At 46.8% G+C, this 14,836-nt stretch overlaps 1 long non-coding RNA gene across 3 annotated transcripts in view; it reads left to right on the top strand.

The window, feature by feature from the left end:
• The first annotated feature begins 4,087 nt into the window (after positions 1 to 4,087).
• Positions 4,088 to 14,836, top strand: part of LOC129208206 (uncharacterized) — a 97,433-nt gene continuing 86,684 nt past the window's right edge. For all 3 annotated transcript variants that reach the window (XR_008577710.1, XR_008577712.1, XR_008577711.1), the window contains exons 1-2: positions 4,088 to 4,255; positions 4,850 to 4,942. This is a non-coding gene — a long non-coding RNA (uncharacterized LOC129208206). The remainder of the gene's footprint in view (positions 4,256 to 4,849; positions 4,943 to 14,836) is intronic.

Raw genomic sequence — 14,836 nt, forward strand, 5'->3', positions numbered from 1 at the left:
TCTGGGGTGCAGCAGCTGTGGACAAGGTGTCTTGCTACAAATCCAAAAGCTCGAGTTTTAGCCCACCAGCAATCTAACTTTAACGGGTACTTGACCGCTGCTGGAGGGGGCTGCGGGGAGCTAATGACAGTGATTGTCAGATACTGATGGCTTTGGAAGAAGGTCAGGTTAGCACAGACCTTTGATGCGTTCCTCTCCTGGGAAACGGACCCTTGGGAAGGGCAAGGTTACTGTGCAGTTTTGGGGGGCATGGGGTTTGGGTTTTTAAGGCTTTACTGCCAAGTTTGCTCTTTGGTTACGGTGTAGGCTGGTATAAGGGCTGTGCTTCGATGCACACCTAGTCATTAATTGCCTAGATAGTTCCAGAACACCCTGGCCAATCCATCTGTGTAGTCGTGATAACGGACCTACTGGAAAGGAGGTACTGGGCTGATCGTTCACAATTCAGTGCTTGAGAAATCTAGAGACTTGCCCAGGCAGCTCTTTCTGTGCGTGGTCCTCTCTGTGTGCTCAGGCCAGTTAACATCCTGGGCGTGGGGAACCCAAGGCTCCATTGCGTCTTTGCTGCTGCAGATGTGACTGCATCGGACATATGCAGGTCATGTCTAAACAGGCAGCAGGAGCTGTTCTTGCAGAAGCAGTCACGTAGGACAGCCTTTCGTACGTAGTGAAGGTACTGAAGAGGTGTTGTGCGTGTGTTGGGCTAACAGCACAGGTTCATCCGTGAGCCTGGATCAGCAGGATTAGAAGGACTGAGCAGCCCTGTGTGCAGGGAGTCTCCTGGCTGCTTCAAACTGCCCATCAGAGACTCTTGTTGCAGTTCTGGAACCAACTGTGTTTTTCTCCCTGTCTTTTGTCTTTCCTTCCCTGTTTCCAGCTGAGTTTTTCTGGTACAGGTGGGAAGAGGCCTCTGGGGGAGATGCCTGTTGCCTGAGTGCTGGTGACCCAGCTAGGTGTTTTCTGTCGTGCTCGTGATGGCTTTGTGCTAAACTGGATCAAAATAATAGGTGAATGCTCTGAGACAGAAATTGTAAAATTAGCTGGATATCTGGTGGAATACAACAGTGCCATTTAGTGCTGAAGAAGTCTTTGAAATGTGCGGACATAATAAAGCTGTCTCCTTTAGGAAAAAGTTATCAGCTGGGTTTTAAGATCTGTTTCCCTCCCTGTCCGCTCCCATCGCACGTGCACTGGCTTGGTTTGCAGTTTTGCTGCTCTGCTCCCTAGTACTTAGCTGTCTGTCTTAGTAAGTGGCAGTCATGGGAGCTGCAGAATTGATCGGTGGCTCCTTATCAGTTCTGCACGGTCCCTCCTTGCAAAACAAACTGATTTTTCTCTTTCAAGCAGCTCTCCCATCCAGTTTGACTCTGTTAATTTTCCTGACTGATTGCCGCAAGGTAACCTGATTTGTAGGGATTTCTCTCTCAAACATGACAACAAGTAGTCCGTGGAGCCCTCGATGATTACCTGTACCAGCAGCAGGGAGTAGAAGGAGGTGGAAGCTGCCAATAAGGTGTAGAGCAGAGGTCCAGCAGAGGAAGGGCTGTTTTCACTTCTCACAGTGGTTTTGCTTTGCCTGCATCAAGAGGATTAGGAACATCACTCCTCCCTTCGTTGTGAATGCACAGAGTCCTTGTGTCATCTGTTTCTCTGCTGCAGTCGAGTGATTTTTTTTTTTTTTTTTTTTTTTTTGCTGAGCATCTTCTTCCTAATAGGGGTGACTTCACACCTTTGTGCTGGTTTTAGGTAGAACCATGACTCTTCATTTAAAAGCTGGTGGAAAGAGACAGCCTAGCTGCTTTCTGAAACTCCTGAGCTCGAGTGATTGTGGCCTTTGTCTTCTCACATAGATGTGTATGTCTTCCTGGCCTAGGCAAAGGCATGGCTGGGCAGAAGAACTTCCTGGGCTGTTCCTCTAGGAGCTTGCTCTGTCTCCTGCGTGCATGGGCTGTAACATCTCCTTTTGATGTAATAAAAGCAACGAAAGGCCAGCCCTCTCCAGTATATATGGGACACCTATACGCTAATCATATGTGTGCTTCTCAAAAAAACCAAACCAACCAACCAAAAAAACCCCCAAAAAACCCCACCCACCAAAAAACCCAAAGAAAACATTTCTCCCTTCCCCAGCAAAATGGATTACAAAATAGATTACTTTAAGCTCCTTGCTGCATGCAAATACCTTCACACCTAGAAGCTGATGTGGCATCTGCTGTGCAGATGTTTATCTGGCACTGGGGAGTAATATTTTCTTTGTCTGCATTAGTCAAGTCTTTTGTGGTCTCAAATCGCTGACTCAAGCACTCATTGCTCCAACGTACAACTGATAGTTGCTACGGATGTTCCCTTCCACCTCCCATGTCTGAGAGTTTGGTCTGAAATACCACAACCGCATCCAAAAGCAAATCTCTCCTCGCTGTGAAGCCTGAAATCGTACCAGGGTCCTGGTTCTGTTGGTATTCAGCCGCGTCCTTCACGCTTGTGGACTCCCAGCCTCCAAGTACGCTGGTAGGCTCCAAAACTGCTTGAGCTTGCTCCCTCCGAGGGAGGCTGTTTGAGCCTTGCCTTGGCAGAAGGTAAAAATGTAGTCACCTTTTCAATGCAGAGCATCTGCAGCAGTGGTGGGATGAGGAAAGAAGTGAGGAATTACGTTAATTTGGACTTCTCTCCCCTCCCAAACACGTTTTAAGTTGCTTCGTTGTTTAATTTGCTTGGAGTGCTAAACCTGAGGTGATGTTGCTGCATATAGTGCTCGGCACGCTTCCTGCCACCTTGGGAAGCGTGCTGGTGCGTTGGTGGCCTCACAGCGATTCTGTTCGCTTGGGCTAGCTGGGAGCGAGTAGAATTACCAGCAACTAAGAGGGGTTCAGTGCTATGTGAAACTAGCCTAAGAAAATTCTCAGAGGATCATCTAGAGTGAAAACTGGATGGCGCCTAGCCTGTGTCAGAAGGAGGGTTATTGCTCATCCTGAAGGAATGCGGAGATTTCCTGGCATACGCTCTCCTGTCAGCAACCTAATCTCAGGTGGGTGACAAAGCAGCCTGACCTCTGGATGATCTCTCTGAAATGAAGGATAGGCCTTAATTGCCAAGCCCGTGTCCTAATGCCGAGTAGTGAGACGCTGGGATCAGGACCTGAGCGTTTTCCAGTCTTGGCTCTACCGTAGAACGTGCAATTGTCGGTACGTCTGCAAGCGCAAGTTCAGCACAGAGGCTTGGGAGGGTTTTAAGGAGACGCAGCTGTGCTAAGGATGGAGAACATCCTTCGTGGCAGAATTAGTCCGTAGCTCATGCTGAGGGTCAGCATTACTGCTGGGGCTGTTGGTGAGCGTGGCTGGCCACTTCTGCTCCTGTTCCCGCTGGTGGCAATGCCCGCTAGGTGTCAGAATTGAATAAATGCAAGGCTGCCACAGGGGAGACAGGATCCCAGCTTTCAAATTATTCTGATTTTTTTTTTTTTTTTCCCCTTCTGATTTCTGGCCCGCTGTGTGATAAAATAACCTTTGGGGAAGGAGGATCTGTTCGTTTAAATGGTGAAGAGAACAGTGGAGAGGAGGAGGAATGACTTGAGACAAACATTTCTGGCCAGGCTAGAGTGCTCATTTTGCACGTGGGAGCACAGAGCTTAAATTCTGCTGCGGGCGGCACAAAGATGGTTTTGCTTTTTACTCCTAGGGCCAGTGGAGTTTTCTCTCTCCTGCGTGACAAACGAATCCTTTTTGATAAAATGGCTTTTAATCAAATTTCCCAGCTGTTCCTTGCCTTTGGTAAGAGGAAAGCTAGAGAAATGCTGGTTGTAGAGAGGGTTTAATGTTATAGTTGAAGTTTTCTACCTGTTCCCCTGCTCCTAGCTCTCGTCTCTCCTCTTATTCAAGAGCTCAGCTCATTCACTGCAGCAGGCTAATGGTAGCAAGGGCATCATAATGGCTCTGAAGATTAGATGCGCTAATTAATGCTTGCACAACTGGGAAGAAATTTGCTGTCTGACTCTTCACAGCTGTCACTACATTTTCTCCTTTCAGACCTTCTGCTGACTTTAAAAAAAATCCTCTTCTTTTTCCCCCTCTTCCTAGGACAAATTGTTGCCTCGGTCTCATGGTGCAGTGGGGACTCTGCAGGAAACAGCACCAGCAGATCACTGGAACCTCAGACCAGCTTTCTTTTTCTGTGCGTGTTGCTGGTGGGGTTTGGTGGTTCAGCAGTCAGAGCTGCCATGTGACATCCCTAGAAGGTCTCCCAGCTGATCTTGGCCGAGGTGACGTGTTTTTGTAGTTTTCTTCTTGTGGCATCGGTGGGGACAGCTCATTCTCCTTTAGGATGTTCTCACCTGCCTCGTTGGGTGATGGTCTCAGTCAAGGGTGGCTCAAAACGTCTCTCAGGGAAGGAAGCACAATGTTGAGTGACTTGTTGAATGTGCTTGTCCTGGCTTTAGCTGGTTCTTCTCTTCCCAGAATGTGATACTCCTTTCCCACCTACTTTGGGTTTTCTTCATGCTGTCTCTGTGTCGCTTTCTTGGTGAAATAAGAACTTGCCATCAGTGATCTTTGCAGTGCTTAAGAGTCCAGTCCTGACTTTGTTGCTACTTCCCGACTGAGCTGTAAGTCTGAACCTTTAGCAGCAGCAGCCCAACGAAACCCTTTTCCCAGCATGAAGAAGCAGCAATCCAGAAGTCAATCCTTTACCGAGAGGCTGTGATGCTAATAGTGTTAGGAGAACGCTTTTATATCTTTTTTTTTTTTCCTGTTTGTTGCTCTAATTCTGTTTAAATTCTTGGGGGCCTGTGAGATTCACTGATCATGGAGTATGTAGGGACGTGCCCCTCATCTTCCAAATACTGTTTGTTTTTCAGACTGATACTGGTGCCGGATCCATCAGCCTTGATTGTCAGCACGTGTGGTGCTTGTTGCAAAGACCAGGAGTGGATTTCTCCCGCAGCTGCAAGGTAAGGTCAGGTCGGTCGATAGTGCCCTTGGCAACCCTCCGTGTGGGGAAGACTTCTGGAAAGGTGGAGGTGATGTCTGTACGGCTGTTGTTTGTTCTCCATGACAAGCAGGGAGTCTCTGCTAGAAAACCAGTGTTAGACCAGCGCTAGCAAGGGAAGGTTAAAGCATGGGTCTTAGCTCCTTTGAGGAAGGTAGGCTTCTGGAAGTGGTCTAGATGTTCGTTGCAGATTAAGTCAGGGGGAGGTTAAGCTGGAAGAAATGGAGCCCAAGAAGGAAATTGGGATTTCTTGTTGGCCTCCAGAGACCAAAGAGGTTTAGGGCATTAGCATCTGTGAGACTCAGAGTTGAAGGAGGAGACCACCAGTAAAACCGCAGAGCCTGGCAGGATCCCAGGGATTACAGACCATGATTAATGAGAACTTAAAAAGAATCGTATGTGCTTTTGGAGACTAAATCTTTTTCTGAGAAGTGGGGAGGTGCTGCTGCTGCCTGAGCCTCCTGATCTGGAATGAATAATGAAGAAAAAACCCCCAAAACCTGTTTCCCAAATTGAAGGCTGTTGATTTAAATTAAAAAAAAAAAGCAAAAAACAAAAAGAGCCCACCATCTCATCAAAAAGAGGTACCATGCAGAAGAATGGGGGCCAGAAACATTTAAACCTGGAAATTAAAGCAGTAAGCCTTGTGTCCACACCAAGCATATAAATTGAAATTATCTTGAAAGTATACCTGGAGCATAGCAACGTAGTGAAGTCTTGCCAGTGCTCTTCTGCAGAGGAAAGCTCAGCAGTGTTTGGGATGGATCAGGAAAGCAGAGCACATTCCCGAAAGCTTTCTGACATGACACCTGTGGGTTACTGGGATGGGACAGCGAAGGCGTGTTTTAACGGGCTTTACTTTTCTTTCGTGTTTGAATACTGAGGCAGCCTTGTTCAACAGTGAGAAACCTCCGTTACGCAGGTTTGCCAGGTACTTTGTGAGATCTAGAGGGGGGAAAAAACCAGAAAACCCTGGGACGGTCTCTGATGCAGGGGCTGCTAAGAAACATTTTTATACGTTTCCTGCTTGGTGGAATGGTCTTGCAGAGTATCTTGAGGGGAAGAAGCACTGACTGTAGGAAATGCTAGAACTGATTGCAAGAGCCTTTGACTTATTTGGTTCTCTAAGCTGGTTAAAAACTGTTGGTTTATTACTTGCAAACTTTTTATCATCTTAGAAGGAACTGAAATAAACCCTTGTCCATGGAATTGTTTTCAGCTTCTCCTAAATGCTTTTAAAGGATTCATAGGTCCTGATGGTGAATATTCTGGAACAGGCAGTATCAAAAGATAACCCAGGCCCCACACCACCTTTCCTAGCAGAAAGAAAATTGTTCAAATAGATGAGGTTATTGCATCGAGAGACGCTGCCACAAGAACAGGAGCAACCTTTTTCAAAGGGTCGGCGTAGCGGATCTGCGCATCTGCAATGTGTTCGGTGAACCAGAACGCAGCCTTTTGTCCAAAAAAGCTTACGTGCCAAAGCCTGCAAATGCACCTACTGAGCTGTGGGGGTGTCTGGGGAAAGACCAGGAGTGAATGGTTGGGTGCTGTTCCTGTTTGCCTGTGGTTTAGAGAGTCACAAATCTAGTTCTTTCACTGGAAGTGGATGGAACAAAAGCCTGAGGCTGAACTATTAGGCTTTGGCTTTCTGCCCCAATTATATGACTGAATCTTCTTTAAAATGACTACTCATTATGACTATTTCATAATGAAATTACTGTTTTGTTGCTATCTGCCGTTGCGCAACAGGCTGCGTTCTGACACTTCTGAATTTCTCGTCCCTCTCTGGCTGAAACAACTCTGCAAAAAGTTGCCAATAATCTAGTTTCCCTAAAAATCCTATTTTTAGGAGAACTTACTATTTATTGAAAATGTTGCACGGTCCCGCTGTGAACAAAAGCACAGATACTCGGCGTGGTGCTCATGCCTGTCATCGGTTGACATTTGCGGTGTTGGCTCTGTTGGAGAAGAGCAACTTGGAGCAGAGGGCTGGAGTTCCGCAGGGACACGCTGGTAGGCTGGAGCCTGCTGCGGTTTGAATGCGAATGCTGCTGGCGATGCAGGAGGCTCCGTCTGTTTTGTATTCCTACCCATGCTCTGATGATCCTACGGGGCTTGGCCTTGCAGGGGCTTCAAAAGCCAACGTGCCCAAGAGCCTGGCTTGTGGGAGTGGAGTGTGTCTCCGCAATGTGCACTTCTGAGCAACCAGAGAAATCACTCCGGGTTTTAAAACTATCACTTTGTCTAGGGTACTTGATGCTAGGGCTGTTAATATAAGGATCAGGCATCACTGAGACCTGGTGTTAGTGTTTTCCCTTCCAACCCTGAGCACTCTCAGATCTGCCACCCTTTGTACAGTCTCGGAATATGTGCAGTGGTGCAAGGAGGTGGGCTTGTTTCATCTGGGAGCTGTCAGAGCCAAGGGCTGATTTGGCAAAAAAGGGAGTTTCTCGCGCTTGTGCCTTCTCTTTCCTTCTAGAGAGAAGGAGAAACAGAACAGATCTTTGCATGGAAGAGCTGCTTTTCCGTTCCCAGCTAAAGGGAGGTGTGAAGGCTTGCTTTGTGCCCATATGTGTGATTTGCCAAGGGTGGAAAATTTACTCTTTAGCAGCCCATGACATATGGCAGGGTTCAGTAAAGGCTAAACTGAAAGTCTGGTAAGCACTTTCTCGTGTCCTTCTCCAAATGCCTTCTCTCTTACCTGCTGTCCCTGCGAGTGCAGTGCGTGATGTGACTCCTGGTGTCCTGAAAATACACCTCCCCGGCCTCTAACACATTAAAAAATATCGCAACTGCTCGTTACGGAGTTGGTAAATGATGTTCTGAATGGCTGAGCCTGGCGTGGGCCAATCCTCTTTGCCAGTTTCCCTTGCACTAATCCCAATTAACGTAACCACAGGACATGCTGTTGCATGAAGATACAGTGAACAAATGCTTTGCAATTATTAGGGACCCGTAGATACTTGCTAGCGTGGAGTGCTGCCCAGTTTGAAGTTACTTGCTCTTTTGAGTCCACTTTTAGAGTAGAATTAAAGAAGTCAGCCGCCATCTGGTTCCAAGACACTGAGTTTACCAAAAACAATAATAAAAATCTGGCTCCCCTCTTTTCTCCCCACCCCCCTCATCCTGCTCTTCACTGATCGGGGACAGCCAGTTCAAATGTGCAAGTAAAATGCAAGCTGAAAACATGAAAGGCAGGGAGACAAGGCAGCTTTGAAACTAGGTTAGAGATGAAACGAGCCTGAAATTTGGCAGCTGTAGGCAAGGCTGGGTGGCCCTAGGGAAAAGGCTCAAAATGATTGATGAAATAAATGATTAATGAAACGGTGTGATTAGCCTATCACGGGATTGCATTACTGTTTGGATCCCAAAGACAGAAATTGAGAGGAGCCATGTGGGTGTGAATGATGTAGAGGAAAGAGTGCGAGAGCAGCATCTCCCAGAAGGCAAGTAGATCCCTCAAGTCAACCTCATGCTGGCTTTATTGCACTCCGCGGGGTCTAAAATATGCCCCTCGCTTCTACCCTCTTCAGAGGATTGACTCATCATTTGGTATCGGGATTTACCATCTGCACAACTACCCTTTCTCTGTTTAGGCAGCTCAGAAAGAAGGCATTTCATTTTACACGTTGGTATTTGCTCTTGCCTTCCCTGCCATCCACTGAACACCTGGGCAGAGCAGATTTTTTCTGGTGTGTCAGGAATATTTGGTCTCCTGGGCTTCCAAGGGCTTTCTGTATAAGGGGCAGTAGGGACCTTGGCAGTCCAGATCTTATTCTGCTTTTTCCTGGCAGATACTTATTTCAGGAAAGCAGAATGTTGGTGTGAGCTGTTCAAATAACAGCTAATCTGTCATGCTGATAGCTGTGTCAGTGCAGTCTAAATAAGAGATCGATCTGTGTTTACACCCCCCGCCAACTTCTTGGAGAGGGAAGATTTCAGAACTTGGAGAGTGGCTTGTGGGAACTCGTTGCATCTGCCATTAGATGAATAGATTCAGACTTTGGAATGACATAACTATACCCTCAAGGGGTTTTTTTTGCCAGTTAAAAACACAAATACATCACTGTTGCTCTGATCCAAATGTTTACAGTGCGAAATACTGCCAATCAAACTCTTGTTCATTAGGAGTTAGCTTGAAGAACCAGTCTCTTTGGGCCCATCAGATGACTTCTGTATTTCCAGAACTGCCGACACATGCGTTGGCTTTCCAAGGGCTAGCGTGTCCTAACAAGTGGCTACCTCCTACCGTACAAGCTTATAGCAAAAGCTGCACCAGGAAGGTGCCGCTTCTCCCAGACGTTGCAGCGCCTTCTGGTTATTTAACGCCAACTGCCTGGGCTGGCTGAAGGCTAAATATGTATGTGCATGTACACACAGATATGTATATATAGATATAAATGTGTCTGTCTTTAATATCTAGAGGATTTTCTTCTCCCCCTTTGCTCTGCAGTAGCCTCTGGTAGCCGAGGTGATATTCTGAGCAACACCAGTCTGGGCTCTGTTCCTGCTTTTGCCGCTAAACAGAGGCGGCTAGCTTTGCAGCCCCGTATTGCCTCCAAGAGCTGCACAGGGGAAAACCAGCTCTGGATGACGGTCGTTTGTTTCCCCAAGGGCAATAAACTCACATGGAACGGATTGTCGAAGGACTAAAAGTTGGCTTTTTAAGCAGTCCTGAATTTAGTCCTGGGTAGCTGTGCTGTAGCTGTGTGTATGCTCAGTCTTTTGTAACTGTGCGGGTGGAGAGCTCGTAGCGTTGGTTACTCGCTAGGCTCAACGTCAGCTCTGGTCTGACTTGGAGAAGGGTTAAGGAAAAAAAAAAAAAGTATTTCTGTGTGTCTGTCCTTTGCTCATTCTTTTCTTCTTAACAGCAAGACCGCGTTCTGGGGAGTGCATGCTCTTTCAAAGGCTTGGATGGGTCTCTTGGGCAGGGTGACATCACCATTTCAATGCTGAGGTGGATTTCAGGTACTGGTTAATTTGGTGAGCGCAAAGCCAGTGAATTTGGCTGACCTTCTGCGAGGCATTGACATCAGGAGATAAGGCCCTCTTATGAAACCACTGAGGTGTTAGACAAGAGCCGTTGCCTTCTCTTGCTCCTGCTGACAACACAAGGCTGTTTGGGTGGCTCCTTTACAAAACTCCGTGGGACTTTTGTGAACAATTACCCATAATGGTTTGCCGCTGAGGAAACTTGCTGTGACTCCTGCCGTGCACTTGGGCTGTGTTATGGTGAAATGCCAGCGAGGCACTGCAGCTATGCCTCTTTTTGGCTGAACATCAAGAGGCATGCATCCAAATGTCAAGGGTTTTTTTCACGTACACAATCTAAATCTTTTTTAAATGAGGGGATTAAAATAAGGAGGCAGAAATGAGATCTCTGTGCGATCACTCCATGTAATCTGTGCTGTCCTTGATACTGCAGAGGAGTTGTGTGACTTTATCTCGTCCTCAGGAAAGCCAGACCTTGCAGCCTTTCCTTTGCTGCAAAGGTGTCCCTTGCTGAAACAACCGGGTAATTGTCTTCAACTGAAACCTCCAGGGCATGGAAAACTGCCAAGTGTCATGTCATCAAGACCAACCATCAAAAGTTGGATTGCTGCTGAGTAGGCTGGAAAGACCTTGAGACCAAAGATTTTTAAGATATGTCATCATCATGAGACAGAGAAAGAAAAAAGAGCGGTATGGAAGCCAAGTGCACTGGTCTCTCCTTGGATGGTTGCGGTAGAGGTACAAGATGTCACCTTGTTTTGTGACACAAGGAAACCATCTTTCTTGTTTTCCTACAGGACTGCTTTTCTGTAAGGTCTTGCGAGCTGAGAAACCTTAGGAGAAACGTCATGGCCTAATTTCTTGCTCTCAGACTCCTCCGCAACCGTTCTCTGTCTTCTGCCAAGGCACATCTTGTAGGCTCGCTGGGATGCTGGGAATACAGGGGGTGACGCTCACAGATATGACATGCACATCTCAGGGCGCTGGGAATCCTGACAGTTGCTGAATTTGGTTTCAGAAGCCAGACTTTACTTGCGATTTGAGGTTTCTTTGAGTAAAGTGAAGGATGAAAAAAAAATCATTTTTTAAAAAAAGATAGTTTATAAGAAGAAAATGGTGCAGAGCAAAATAAAGCAGCATACTGAAGGAGATTGACAGGGTAGTTTCATCAGCTGCTTGCTCTCACAATAACCATATACTTGTTTATCAAAAAAAAAAAAAAAAAGCTCTTTTCCAAATGAAAAGTATCTTCAGCGCAGCACGCTGCACCTTGTCTTCTCTTGGTTTAAGTGAAAGGCAGTGATGACTGCTCCCCTGAAAGTGGTGGTGAACAAGCCGGTTCTGCTGCCTGCAGATTCCCAGGTAAAAGGCGTTGTGCAAATATCAGAAGAGTATCTCAAGAGTTGAAAAATCAACTGACATTGCTTTCACCTTAACGTGAAATAATATACGGGGGTTGGGGGCGGGAGAAGATAGGACAGATGAAAACTGAACTCCACGCCAAAAGTAGGCCTACCTTTGAAAGCAGTTTTCTGATCGAGAGGTCCCTTTCTCTCCGCGTGTGGTGGGTTGACCTGGGCCAACTGCCAGATGGCCTCCCAGATGCTCTCGCGCTGCTCCTCCTTGGCAGGACAGGGGGAGAAAATAAAATGGAAAAGCTCATGGGTCAGGAAAAAGACAGGGAGATCATTTACCACTTACCGTCATGGGCAAAACAGACTCACTTGAGGGAAATTAATTTATTCTATTGCCAATTAAAATAGATTTGGATAGTGAGAAATAAAGACAAAAATGAATACAACACCTTATCCCCACCCACCTTTTCCCAAGCTCATCTTCACTCCTTCATTCCTGAATCCTCTACCTCCCCTGTTCCATGAGGGATTGGGGATGGCTGTGGTCAACACATAACAGCTCTCCTCTGCCGCTCATTCCTCCTCACACTTTCCCCCTGCTCCAGCGTCGGTCCTTCCCACAGGCTACTGTCCTTTGGGATAAACATGCCTCTGTGTGGGCTCTCCATGGGCTTCAGTTCCTTCAGGAAATATCCGTCTGCTCTGGTGTGGGGTCTCCCGTGGGCTGCAGTGTGGACATCTCTGCTCCACCATGGTCCTCTCCACGGTGTGCAGGGAAATACCTGCTCCTCTGTGGTGTTTTTCCTTGGGCTGCACCTCTTCCCCCTCCTTATTCTCTGACTCTGGTGTTCACATGCTTTTTTTTCCCCTCACTGCTCTCTGACTTTTTTTTGCCCATTCTTAAATATGTTATCCTAGAGGGGCCACCACCTTTGCCGATGGGCTCAGCTGTGTCCGGCAGTGGGTAGAGTGCCACGCCACCTACACCCAATACACCGTATCTGCAATAATCGCTTCACTGCAGGATTCCCCATCGCACCTGCATCAGCGGTGGCCTCCCAGCCTTACCGAAACGGTTTTGTACACCAGCCTCTATTGCTTTCTTGATCTGTGCTTCTATAATTGTGTTTTCTGCACCCAGCGCCTCCTGGATACTGAGCAAAGGGCAGTAGAGCAGCTACAATGGTCTGAAACATCAGAAATCTGGACAAGTTAATTTGTCCTTAGGGCTTTACTTTCTAAGTCCGACGCTGGAAACAACCTTGACCTTCTCTTGTGAAATATTTGGGGTTTGATTTGTAACTGTCCTAATTGAAGGTGTAGTGAGATTGCCAAGTTATTTAAAATTCCTACTTCCTTGCTCGTTCTGGCCTTGCAACGTAGCGTTTAATAAATCTTTTACAACACTGAGAATTAAAGACAGTTTAATAGGTTGTCACTTCACGTTGATGTTATTTCAGCATTTGCATAACTGCATTCATGATTCTGGCACTTAACCCGAAGCCACAGCAGAAGTCCCAGCTTCTTGGCTCACCCAGCAACCGAAAGCAGGGTTGGGGGTAGATTGCAAGGGTTGATTTTCCTCTGGGGTGGGCAGGAATGTTCTTGGTGCTGGTAAAAATAGGCTGCTTTTAGTTCAGCCAGGCTAGCGTAGCTGAAGCAAACTCAAGTCTGCGGTCCTCGCACTTCTTCTCTTCTTCCCTGGCAGCTACCGGGCAGTAACAGCTGCTCATGGGCCTTAGCTGTACGAGCTGCTGCTTCAGTCCAGGCACCTGAGATCTGGGCCCGATTCATCGTCCGTGTAAAATGTCCTCATGTCCCATCACACCGAGTTGAGCTGGATGGCTCGTTGACCAAGACCTCTATGTCTCTCGCCGGCGCTTCAGTTGCGTATCTGGAGTTAAGAACTTTTTTACCCTCCTCCTGGTTTTGTTTTCCCTGATGAGCCATCAGCCGCGTTTTCTCAGGAAAATGCGTTTTAAGAACACGGTCTGAAATATCTTGGATGTAGACCTGTCTTTTTGTTAGGAAGGAGTTTGTTGGATATGCCAGCCGGAACTGGCTGAGGTTCCTTTTCCAAAAGATTTGTAAACGTCTAGAGTAACTACAGCGCCCTGATAGAAAATCAGAAAACGTGCAGAGCAAAAATCAGACGCGTGCGATACAAGATGCACGCTCCAAGCATCTCGTATTGCACAAAGGCTTAAAAAGCGTATTAGCAGAAAAAAACAATGATTTGTTATTACTTCTTGATGGTGTCTGGATGAGGCGGTAGAGTGCTTGGTTTGACAGTAGTACTGCTGAAATAACGGGGACCAGAATACCAGGAAACTCCAAACAGCGATGCTGTACTTCTGTCTCACAGAGCTCGGGATGCTTTCTGCCTGCCCGAAGATGATGAAAATGAACCTTTGTTATGGAATGGATGTTGAGCTCCTGTTTATGCAGATTTTCTCATCTGTAATTGCCCTGAGATCGCCTTTGTAAGCTAGTTTTTAAATCGTGGAGGACAACTTCTTCCCCAAACCTCCGACTACCTGGCCACGAGCTTTAGAAGCACATAGCTTAGGTTTCCCCTTGTCCCTGTTATCTTTTGTTATGCGGCATTGCTATTGATGTGTCTAGCCTTATCTAGGTTGTTTTAAAATCCACGGTAGACGTTTTTATTTGGTCTGTTGATGTGAATGTATAAGTATTTTTCTTGCTATAAGGCAGAATCCTTAAACTCTAGTTCATAGCTTATTTCTAGGGACCAGCAGGTGTCCAGTCAGACAACCATCACCAAGAGAGCCCATTTGCAATCTTGTTTTCTGACAATTTTCCCACCTTTGAAAAATTTTTCAGAGAGCTCTTTTAAAACCAGCCCTTCTGTTTTTGGAGACACTTCAGTTTAAGCTTGACCTCAAAATATTTGACTGAGCCAATATCAGACTCAATACTCTTCAAGTTTTTGGGTGGGTTTTTCTTTTTGCCCATGCGGAAACTTGACAATTCCACTTTGCAGCAGCTGTGATGAAGGAGATGTCTGCAGGAAAATGCTCCCTGGTGTAATGTGTTAGGAGGACGGTAATAGCTGCTGTGAATTGGCACAGCCCTGGAGTTCAGACAGTAAGGGCAGAGCGAGACAAGAGAAGGTGAAGCCAGCAGCTGGAGAATTGTGGAGAAGGAAAACAAGAATACCCTTCAGTCATGCCGAATGTAAACCAATGCTCCGTTATCACTGGCATCCAACTAAAAAGCGGAAATGAATGAGCTAACGAGATGATGAAATTAATGCGGCGTGCAAGGATGCGGCTGATCCAGAGCCACTCGCTGAGCAGCGATGGGGAGCAGTGAAAGTTGAAGCGAGGTGACGGTTTCAGTCTCCCACCTTAGCTTTGAGCACGCTTGCAAAGCCTTTGATGAATTAGAGAGGCTCGAAGTGTGTATCCTATCTTGCATGTGCGGGTTTGCCGCTTTGCGTTCTCCGGTTTGAAATTATTCAGGCTGAAGGAAATAGCGGCTTG

The sequence above is a fragment of the Grus americana genome, chromosome 6 (genome assembly GCF_028858705.1).
Source record: "Grus americana isolate bGruAme1 chromosome 6, bGruAme1.mat, whole genome shotgun sequence".
In the NCBI taxonomy this organism is placed as follows: domain Eukaryota; kingdom Metazoa; phylum Chordata; class Aves; order Gruiformes; family Gruidae; genus Grus; species Grus americana.